This window comes from Dermacentor silvarum, chromosome 5, assembly GCF_013339745.2.
Source record: "Dermacentor silvarum isolate Dsil-2018 chromosome 5, BIME_Dsil_1.4, whole genome shotgun sequence".
NCBI classification, from domain to species: domain Eukaryota; kingdom Metazoa; phylum Arthropoda; class Arachnida; order Ixodida; family Ixodidae; genus Dermacentor; species Dermacentor silvarum.
The window spans coordinates 35,738,720-35,751,138 of NC_051158.1; positions in this window are offsets into that span (position 1 = coordinate 35,738,720).

Consider the following 12,419-nt stretch of genomic DNA (forward strand, 5'->3'; position numbering starts at 1 on the left):
TTTAATTTCCTCGTAACAGAATTATGTTTTCTCGTACTTGAGAAATTCGTACTTTGAGAAATCCGTACTTTGTACACTAAGCCCTAGCGCCACGCGGAGGGCCTGTGTGCTCGGAATGGTTCGGAATGAATTTCTCCGCCACGGATGCCACCGACGCCGATGCTTACGCCGACGCCAGATTCTCTGCAACACATGGTCCTTAACGCTATCGCGTTAAAATGTGATTATTTTCGCAAAATGTGAGCAAGGACCTAGCAACGGTCACGCAGGGTCTCTTTTTTTTTTACTTTTTCGCAATTTTAAATGGCAAACGACCATCTCTAAGAGTTTCTGCACACGGACACAAATCAAGATCTGCTTCCGCATCGTTGGGCAGGAGAAGTTCAAGCACACCGATCCGTATACGAAAAGCTGTTCCAAAGAAAAATGACAGAAACGCTGTATCTCACCTTCCAGTGAAAACGTGCCGTCCTGCCAAGGGCTTTGCATCAACTTCGACAGCAGAGACGGTTCCTGCGCCCTGCTGCCAGCGCCGGCCGTCGCGTGGCGCTGCCTACCGTGCGATTCCGCGTCGGGTGCAGAGCGGGCGCTTGTCTGAATGGTTCGAAATATAGATGCGGTCAGTGTAAACGATGAATTAACAGAAATTTTGCTTAGCGCGCACACTCTTGCATTGGCCGTCTATAATACTAAGCCGATCTACAACCTATAACTTAATCCACCCGTCTACAACCTAACCCACCCGTCGCGGGAAACCAGTGGCGATGGCGTTGGGCTGCTCAGCTCCAGGTCGCGGGTTTTATCCCGGCCGCGGCAGCCACATTTATACCGTGCATTTTGCGCACGTCAAAGAACTCCGGGTCGACAGAATTATTCTGGAGCCTCATAATCCGTGCCTCATAATCATATCTTGATCTTGGCACGTAAAGCGGCAGAATTTAATTACCTTTTTGCAAAACTTGCCACGTCCGCTCTCACTGAGCAGTAGCAAAAAGGTCTGTCGCGACGCCGCACTGAATTTTCAGTACCACATCCCTGTGACGCCATATATGTTGAAGCAGCAAGCAAATTGACGACGCAAGCAAACTCGCTTAACTAATAAATATGACTACACGCTGCCTACAAATTCGAAGCCTGTCGCTCAGCAACAAGGGCACAAAACTTGAAATATATGGTGACGCGTTCGACGTCACAGGCTTGTCAGTGGCACCGCAATTAGTGTGAGCAACTTAAGAAAGGAAGTATAGGAGTGTCAATTTTCTCTTAGAAAGCCTGCGTGTACTCGTGAGAAGCACAGACGCAGGGCACGTGTATAGATGCTCCGCCACGCATAACCCTAAAACGCATTAGGCTTCTTTTTGCTTCTGAAGAGTTCTTTCTGGAGTGCCTCACATGCGCTAGTCTAATGCGTCTTCCTTCAAAGTCACCCTGTTTGTTACACGCAGCCTGGTTTCCTTAAGTTAGGTGGCTTTGAATCTACCTACGTTGTTTGGATGAACTCTTACATTGGCTGTATTGCGCACAAGTCCGTAGAGGTGTCCTCGGGCACTTTATCACCTAAAGTGGCCACCATCTAACTGGTCCTCGAATGCTCCACAAAACGCGCACCCAAGGCCTATCTCTAAAAACCTTATCACAATACCTGTTGTCGGCCTGTACGGTTCCTTGCCAATGACACGTTACAAACGAGGCAAGAAAACAAATAACGTGTAGTTGAAGAAATTTGCTAGTTTGACAGAAATAGTGAATGTCTGTGATGCGCGCGGAATGAGTTTTTGATTTTCGTCCCGGACTCGTACTAACTATGGCCGACAAATGATCGCATATACATTGCCTATACTCTTTTGAGCCACCAGTATTCTTTTCTGTAGTGCTACTATTGCTTTTTTTTTCGTTTATGCAAGTTTTTATTAATTTTGATGTCGTACAGTCTAGTATTTTTTCGTGTTAGTGTTACATTTTACACGTATAGTTGTGTCATTGTATGTTTGTCGTTTGTCACACACGAACATTTCGTTTTGCCTCTGTCAAAGTGCAATTACCCGGTACAGACCCCGTCACGCCTTTCGTGACCTTTAGTCTGTGCACCCAGCTTTTTGTGCATGCCAAAAAAATGTACCAGACTGCTGAAATAAAGAAAAATAAATGTGCTTCCCAGCCTAATCATTAAACACATTCACATGTTTCCCATGTGCGACCACGACGGACACGTTGCCTATTCATTTAAGCTTTAAATACAGCGCCCCTAATCATATCGTGGGGCTTAACGTCTTGAAACTTCGCACTGGGTTGCGAATGCTGCCGAACTAGCGCTTCGTATTTGTTTTGCCGAGCTAGGCTTCATTACAGCTGAACCCAAAGCATGGTACAAGAGCTGTTTATCGTTCCGCACCCATCAAAGTGCGGTCTTCGCGGCCTTACAAACCAGGCCCCGCCAGGTATTGTTGTCATACACCGGAGGGTGTAAAGGCGCCGTCAGGAAAGCGTCCTACCGCAATTATGCTTTTAAAAGATTAATAATAGCAGAGATATGAACGAATGAAATATTGCGAGGCGATGGTGCGAGCAACTCCCCCTGCCAGCATAGGCTCTCTCTCCCCCTTGCTTTCTCTCGTATCGCAGCTTGGAGCCCACGTGACGTTTACCATAGGGAAAATAAGCTATAGTCAGATGCATTATGCCATGAAGCCAACCTTCGCAAGTAAACTCTCCGTAAAGTCCGTCCGTTTTCCCTTTCTCTCTCACTACGTCGGCCCAACACGTGACGCTGTGCTCAGGAAACTCGGCCCAGCCTGCTTGGTTTGCCGCAGTGTCTCACGAAAACAGAACTGAACTTTAAAAATGGGCTGGTACCACACTGACAAACGAGACCAAAGCTTTATTGTTCGTAGTCGTCTCGAACTACTAGGCTTTTTTATGAGTGCGATTAATCCGCCGATTTGTTAAATTTAATTGTGCGCAATTGTAAATATGTTTTGGGAAGTAAGTAGTATTTCAAAAGTTGTGGAGCGTGCTAAGAAACACCCAATGAAATTTGTTCTATTCCGTTATTTTTTTTTCTGGCTTTTTTTTCTCTGCTCGAAACAAATCCCGCGAGGCATTAAAAAAAAAGAAAAGAAAACCGACGCAACATCGTGTTTGCCCGTCTAGGTGGCAGTGTTCTCGATCGTGTTTTCAAAAAACGAAGATCGCATGCATTGCAAAGATTGCCTACGAGTGTGTTGGCATCCGCGTTAGGCGACTGCCTATTTCTTCCAATTTACAACCGTGGCGTATTCGGATTATCACAACGATGGTGCTGATGTACGCTGGACGCCGTGGTCGGTCACTTTTCATTTTTCTTTTGAGAAATTGACGCGGACTTTGTTCTTTCAAAGCACTGTTGAGGGAACTGCTATCGAGACATGCAGAAGTGAAGTTATGTATTTTTTATACATCGTTATGTATTTTTATACATTTTATTTTCTAAACGCGGGTACGACCTGTATTGCATCAGAAATGCAGAAACGCATCCTAAACTTGAAACCACGAATTTGAAACCTTTCTTCCTTTGAACGAGCGTTAGAGTTTAGCTTTCTCTACTAAATTCAAGAAATAGAATTCACTAACCAACCGCCACTGCGGAGCAGTGGCCATGGTCGAGAGTTTCATTCGCGTCCTCGGCGGCAGTGCTTCGATGGGAGGCAAAATTAATCTCATACATAGATTTAGGTGTACGTTAAAGAACCCCGGAGCTCAAAATTAATCTTAAGCCGTCCACTACACCGTCTTTCATCGGTCTGATGTGGCTTCGTAATATCAAATGCCACGAATCAATCAATCAATCACTGCGGTTCAATCGGTTGTCTATAACAAGAGGATAGCTGAGCTTCGCAGTACTTCAGTAGGGAAATCGAAGTTGGACGCACAAATATAGGTTCCTCTTTAAAAGTTGGTCGATGACCGTACCTTCATCGCGAGGCTAAGCACGAAGTCGATGATGGCGCGCGACGATTCCGAACCGGGGTGCTGCGCCGGCACGCAGATGAGCCGATCGAACACGGTGCCGACCGCCATCGTCAGCGTCGAGACGGCAAACACCAGTGGAAACAGCAGCTTGGAACAGCAGCACGGCCGTCCATAGCATCCAGCTGCCCATGTAGAAGCCGCAGATGCCTTGGTTGATGCGCCACACTTCGGCCTGGATGGCTGTCGAGTCAAGCACGGTGAAAGAAAAAAAAATCGGGGTAGCTTGCACTACTGGAACAAGGCTAAAGACACAGCGGAGATGATCGGTGCCTAGCTGGTCCTGCTATACGAAGTCATGCCAACTTATACGAAGTAATGCCAAGTGATGCCTAAGTTATACGAAGTGCATAAGCATTTCCTCGTAGTACGTGGCATCGGGAAACACCTCGCGAAGCACTTGCAGTCTAAGCACACGTAGGGTAAGTGGGGCGAAAGCTGTGCAAAGTGTACGGGCGGCGCGCAGCAGACGACACGTCGGGATGGCGTCACGGCGCATGCGCAGTAGTGCGCAGCTGGTGGGAGCTCGGCCGAGCCGCAGCCAGAGGTGCCTGCTGCAGTCACGGACACCACGTGCGTTCGGCGCTAATGCGGGGAAACGTAGAAGCGCGGATGGCGTCGACAGCACCTCTGCGCGTTGCCTCGTTGGTGCTGCTACAATTTGTTTCTCTCTCTCGCTCGCTCTCATTTTCTCTTTCTCTCTCCCGAGCATAGCGCGCGACGCTGCTAGGCAACGCAGTGGCAGGCGGCACGCATTATGACCGGCTTAAACAGCTTCGGTGTTTAAAAACAAACCAAAGGCGGTCGGTGAGTTAAAAGCGCAGCAAATAAAGCCACAAGAACGACGGAAGCCACAAGCACGGAGATCACACAAATCCACGCGCTAACCACCATTCCCATGGTGGCCAAAGGATGGCAGCGCCAATGTTCTCTATAGTAATTTTATTATAGAAAAAATACGATGGCCACGCGGCATACGCAATCGCTTACCGGCAATGTACTGGCCGACAATGATCGTCATGACGAACAGCAGCAGGGCGAGGAGGATCTCGTACCACCCGACGACAGTGCTCGTAATTCGCTTCACGTGGGCCTCTACGCTTGTGAGGCTGTCGTTGGTCGAACGAATCACTTCGTACGCCTGGTCACGCATGTCCTTTACCGCCTTTCTAATCTCCGCTTCGTAGCCGCCCACGGCCTTCTCGACTTCTGCAACAAGCCCGTTAACCCACAGTTGATAGAGCCATTGCACATATGATGACGGAGCAGGCTCACTATACATTTTGCCATTAAATGAGGGATGACACTTAGTCGCGGAACACAAAGAAGTCGCAGTTTCGCCCGCAAGGCGAAACATCGATTCCGATAGCTAATTATTACGCAGCTATACACGAAGTAAGGACAGTAGTTTTATCGGCCGTATAAACTTGTAAACATTCGCTTACTAATTCAAATTAACGAGCACGGTGTCACGCGCGCACAAGTAAACCTGAACACATTTCGCTCGATGACCGCGGAAACTCGCTGTCAAAACGCTGGAGTGAGGAAGCGCGGCCTACAGCAGCCAGCGAATCGTCCTTCGTGCTGCGTCTCGTTTCAACGCGAACTAAGGACCGGAAGCGCAGCGCATACCAACCTACCGGCACTCGGCGCACTTCGCCCACCTCGCAGATCGCGTTGTCCATGTCGTAGATCGCTTTCAAGATAGGGCGCCGGCGCGGCTGCGCCGTAAGCAGCAGCCGCCGGGGTAGAACGACCAACCCCCCCCTACCCTGCCTCCGCCTCCGCCTCCCCCCCCCCCCCCCGTGACTCGCACGAAATGCGCTTGTAGTGCCGTTGAAATGAGCAATAAAAGAGCAAGCTTCACAGGAAGTTGGCGGCTTATGAGATCGACAATCTTCGATCAGGGGACTGTCGATGGAACCGAACGTTTCGGCAAGGAGACGTGTCTACGTCAGGGAAGCCACTGCTTTCCTTGTTAGCATTTACACACGCGTAGCTCCTTCTCTCCCATTCAAACTGGGGGACGAGAATAAGCGGGTGCTTAAAGTAGAGTGAAGTAAATTCAAATGTTGAAAGGGCTTGTTGTTGGGAGGGTGGTTGTGATAGCGATAGAACCGGATAGGGTATGGTGTGAAAGCTCTGGTGTCGGTTCCTCCATAAAATAAGAGTGTCCAAACGTAAAGCTATCTACGTGTGCAAGCAAGCGTTGTTAATCCGGTGGGCTTAGTTTTCCTATCAAGAACAGGAACTACAAGATGCCGTTCGGGCATTTCAAAAACAAGCAATGAAACATTAGAAAAAAGAAAATAGGTAAAAAAAAGCCGTGTTGTATCCACACGTGTTAAGTTAAGCGTAAGTAGTGCAAATGATTAGTGGAAGTAAAGACTATGAACGCGCATTTTGTCGAAACGCTGCCAAGAAAAGCATTCGCTGCCGTGACGAAGACGACTCCCGTGGCCGAAATGTCCCCTCCGGACGTTCACTGTTGATTCAGGTGAAGTATGAACGTTTTGCTTGAGCTGAAGCAAAGCGAGCGCATATATTACACAAAAGGTGTCTACTCTGGTAAACGCAGTCGCCAGCACTGCCTTTTTTTTCGCAAGAAGTACGACTACATTCAGGAAAAGCTTCAGCGACGCGTTCGAATTTGTCGCCACCACGCAAGCTAACGATCCTTTGTGCAGCCTTCAATCTGGTGCCCTCGATAAGTTGAATATCTGCTTAAACGGCCCCCTGCTGCTCTTCATACAAGCTTCATACAAGCTTCATACCGCTGCGTGCAACCGGAAACCCACAATCTTTCATAAAAGATTGCTTACTCTCATCCTGCAGATTTTGAGGCCCCCCTCAATTTTGTCTCTCTCAGTGACGTCACAGATTGCGCGACAGCCCACGGACGCGAGCCATTGCACGGTTGTTGATGACCACGAGGGATTCCCAAGCAAAAGGTCGCGCACTCACACGCAGCCATTCAATGTTCTGGCAGAACGTGAGAGCCATGGCTGGTAATGTGTCCGAAATTCCTCTCATTGCTCCCTTGTGACTCAAGCGCGCCTTTGCCAGATGCACAGCTTGATGCATCACCACAAGTACATCGGAGAAAGTATTTTTAAAAATGAAAGAAAAATTGAAATCAAATCAAATCAAACATGTTTATTTTGCAGGGAGAATACAAAATTTGCCTGTGGGAGGCAAAGACTAAAGGCGACAAAGCCTGACGAGGTCTTGGGCCCCTGAAAATAACAGGATCAGCACTGCTATCTGAACAGAGGCTATCTTGTAAACTAAACATTACCGTCTGTAAATCTCTGAGCATTATAGGTCCGCGTCTAAAATTTATTCGGGAATTTATTCATTGCAAGACATCCTGCTTACTCCAGTGTGCCCCCACGTTTCAAGAAAATACCCGGGATAAATGTAACGATGCTCCTTCAGTGCCATTTTTTTTTTTTTCGAGCTTCGTCAGTAGTGCGAGCCGCTCTCTACCCAGGTTATCACCGGGAGCAGCCTGCCGTGAATGTTGGTTTATAACGAACGAATAGAATCGAGGCAAAGGAATCCTGCATTATACCGTGCAATGAAGTGTTGCGGGGCGTCGTTAAGGATCCCCCAAAATATTTACCATCGCGTCCTTTGTTTCAAGAGCAGATGGCTATACGACTGCTGTTTTGTACACCCCACCATGGTGTATACAGTGTAAAATAATGTACATTCTTAAAAGTGAATAAGGGTGCAAATCTGCCTATACCTCACACCATCACACTTAAAAGAGGTGCATAAGGGCATCCGTTACGGACCGAGTAGCACACTTATTCACTTTTAATGGTGTAAATTATTTTGCAATGCACCGTGGTATGACCTCAACAGACAGTAAACTTTTAAGATGCGTCGGTTCCTTCTGTCTGATGTCGTACAGCATTGAAGTACGGCGCCTTCAACGCCGCAGCTGGCACATATACTCATCATCTTCCCATAGCATTTCGAGACGCCTGGTAGCTGGCAAGACGCTGTTTCTACTGCACCTCGGCAGCTGTCTTGTGTGCGGGGTCGCGCAACGTTTTCAACGTGCCTCTTGTTGACTACCGTCCGAGGAACTTCAGCGTCGCCCTAGACCTTGCCATTGCTTTCGTTGTTTTGCCTTTTCGAGTGAAACTGTCAATTTTGTGGTTTCATGGGAGCACGTCAGCTTTACTCCCTAATAAATACATTGCATTTTCAGCTAGGAAAATTTGAAGAAAATTGAAGAAAATTTCCTTTAGCCCGCTGAAATAGCTAGGTTTTCTTTTTTCGAGTTCTCGCTTTCGGCATTTGTAAGTACGTTTATTGCACAAATGTATATAACAAATGTCGGAAGTGGTGTGGACGCATATTTGCACTTTTCTTGGCAACTAACGCTTATCTCTAGCCATAAATTACCGACGTGGTCGAAACACTTACCGCCCATAAGGCTTTTGATTTCTCCTTTAATTTTATCGCCTGTAGGGATCTGTAATCGTCAACAGGAAGAAACGAGACTGTGGTCAGCGTTGAAAAAGCACTAGTTGAATCAACAAGTTTTACAGCGGGAACTTTATTCCTTATTAGAAGTAATAGTAAGGCTCTTTATTATTTAACATCTATATTAACGAAATCGTTAATAATAATAGCTGTATAAAATATGATATACATGGACGACACCAGCGTGCTTCTGTCAAGGCCAGACACAGAGGAATGAATTGCAAGGTGCAATACGTTACTACAGCAATCATTTCTTTGGTCCAATGAAAATCTAATAACGATTAACCCAACGAAATCAAAAGCTATAATTTTTCGATCTATAAATAAAAAAAATTCTTGTGACAGAACCACTTGCGTATGACGGTCAGGAAATCGATATGGTCAGTGAACACAAAATTCTTGGTGTCAGCTTTTCTTCTCACCTGAGTTGGTGGAATCAGCATGTCACCAGCGTGTCTAAAAAAAGTGCTTCTACAGTTGGCGTACTTGCTCGCTGTCGAGGTCTTCCCCGACGCAGGTTAAGATACAGAGTGGTATCTAGTGTGGTCGCTACTACTAGCTAACGCGAACATTGCAGAACTTCAGGCCTTACAAAACAAGCTTATTCGCTATATAGCTAATCTTGATTATATGTCGCCAGCAAGACCTGCATTAAATATTGTACGGTATTTCCACTGTTCAACACAGCAGTTTTAAACAAATACTGCCTGCTTAACGCATACGGCGGTTTTTAACAAATACTTCATGCTTAACACCTATACCGCATGTACTAGAAACAGCGATCCCTGGTATGGTTCAAAGCTTCAAAATAATTATAAACACCAAACCATTGCGCTACAACTTACCAAGTATACTTGGCCAGTAGACGCACGCCATAAATTTCTCGTTGCAAGAACTACACATGTACGTTGTAAACATAGGGTATTCATGGTATAACATGCTTTAGGTGCTTTTTGCCTTGTACTTCCTTGTTTTTCTTGCGCTACTTTACTACACTGGTACATTTGAAAATGGATAATTTCATGTCGTACTAAAAGCGTTTTTGTACTATATATATAGTGCATGTCGTTCTTGCCATGTCCCTTGCAAGGCTTTGCAGGCCTTGTCAAGCTGCATATAGCAGAGTTTAGCCGGCAAACTTTTGCATAAAGCTTTTTTTCCCTCACTTTCCGGGAAATATAGCGAATTCAATTGCATTGAATTTCATGCAAACAAATATCCGCATCCACCTCGACGTAAAAATAAAAATTCCGGAGTTAATCGTGCCAGAGCCAGATTCGATTATGAGACACGTCGTTCTGGGGAACTCCGTCGTAATCACCCGAGGTTCTTTGAGAACACGAGCATCGTTGCCTTTTTCGTTATCAAAATGTACCGGTCACGGCAGGGAATGAACCCGTGAGTGTGCCCTCATTAACGCAACGCCGTAAAAATTAGGCTACCCCGGCGGGTCTTCGACCATAGTACGATACTACAAAGAAAACTCAAACTAGTTCTATAGAAAAAGGCTGCAGCCAATTACCATCGCAAAAGAGCATCCCCAAGCGTCGCAAAAGAACACTCACCATTTTTTTTTCCTAGAACAGTTCGACTTTGTGAACAACTCAGCAAACTTGATGTTCGCGTCACGCACAGAGCCAAACAGAAAGAAAAATTATGTCTAATATTGTGAGCCAGGTGACATTTTCCGTATCGAAGTAGGCGTTCTTCTCCCCAACCACCGCCTCACCATCTTCTGATCTTGTGAAGGCGCCTACTTCTGGTCAAGCCTATGCTGCCTCAAAGAGTGCCTCCGTGTTCATAAAAGCATTGTGAAGCCAAGTAGTAATCCTCGTATTTTCAAGCGTTACTCCATCCAGTCAATATATCTTGGCAACAAGGACAATTATGATCCTTGACTGATAGAAAACAAATCGACAGATAGATAGACACAGATAGATAGGTAAATGATCGGTATGCCGGCAGGCTGGTAGGTAAGTGGGCAAAATGACACGGACCGACGCATGGACGCACAGATAGCCAGGCATAGGGGATAAATAAATAGCTTCAGACAGGCAGAGGCGGATATATGAATAGATAGACAGAGAGGGAAAAAGAGACACACAGACAGACAAATACGTACACAAGCAGGGTAGGACGGCATGCAGGTAGGCAGCCAGGGACTAATGGACAGACACCCACACATAGATGATAAATGCACAGAGAAAGACGGACATATCGATGGACAGATAGACAGACAGAATGAGACATAGATAGATAGATAGATAGATAGATAGATAGATAGATAGATAGATAGATAGATAGATAGATAGATAGATAGATAGATAGATAGATAGATAGATAGATAGATGGATAGATGGATAGATGGATAGATGGATAGATGGATAGATAGATAGATAGATAGATAGATAGATAGATAGATAGATAGATAGATAGATAGATAGATAGATAGATAGATAGATAGATAGATAGATAGATAGATAGATAGATCGGACGGATGCATAGATACATGCTACCCCTTTCTATCCGGGCCGCGACACAAGTTTCCTAGCAATAAAAGGGGCCGATCTGTATCAGTCACGTTGAGTAAATTGCGAAGGACCATCATGAACCCTCCTAGTATTTCACTTTCGCCACACGGGCATAATTCCCTCGGAGCATATTCGCGAACGAGAGTCCCAAAAGGTACGCACCTTCGACAGTTGTTGCTTGATGTTCGAAGTTTTCAATTGGTTTTCGAGCTCTTTCACTGGCTGTGGCATCGCGAGCTGCATGTATGAAATGTACGGCAAGGACGGTTTCAACCTCTGCGCAACGACGATATGGGACGCCAAGTTAAAGCCATGCCTATGATAGACAAACAAAGCACAATTGTAGGTTCACTAGAGACGTTAAATTGTCGCCTATTGGGAACATCAGACGCAGCACATGTACAAAGAAATAATATGGTAATAGCTAATTGCTCGCTAAATATATATATATATATATATATATATATATATATTTATTTATTTATTTATTTATTTATTTATTTATTTATTTATTTATTTATTTACCCACTTAAATGCGACTCGTACTTAACGTTTTTTTTTTCGGTTACACATGTGGGGCGGAACAGTAAAAAAAAAAAAAAAAACTGCGTAAGAAGTAGCAGCGAATGTTTCACTGTCATGTAGACTGCAACAGCAGCTGGAATTCACTTAATTTTGAGCACTGCTGTGGCGCACAAACATAACTGTTGCTAATAAATAAATAAATAGATAAATAGATAAATATTGATTCACTTAAGAAATTAGGCTTCGTTGCTTTGACTTTTGAGAGGCAGGTTGAAGGTCATAGGTGAGATTTTCAAATATTTTTTTTTATTCGATAACTTCGTCTTTCTTGAGCGCCTGTTGAACTTGTTTAAGACGCATATTTGACGAAAAATGTGGTTCGGGTTTCATTGGCAGAATCGTACGTTTGTCTTAAAGTTACAGAATCATGCTGCCGAAATTTATCCTGACGACTGCTGCATCGACTTCTCTATGAGCAGATCTTGAATTACTCTCTCATATACAGTGGCTCATTAAATTAAATTAGGTGGTTTTACGTGCCAAAATCACGATCTGATTATCAGGCACGCCGTAATGGGGGACTCCGGAATAATTTGGACCACCTGGGGATCTTTAACTTGCCCTAAATCTATGTACACGGGTGTTTTCGCATTTCGCCCCCATCGAAATGCGGCCGCCGTGGCCGGGATTCGATCCCGTGACCTCGTGCTTAGCAGCCCAACACCATAGCCACTCAGCAATCATGGCGGGTGCAGTGGATCATTAGAAAACGCACAAATTACGATCTTAACATCCTGTCTTACTTGCAAAAAGGCGTCCAATACCCTGAAATAAAGCTGCGTAAATTTGACATAAGTA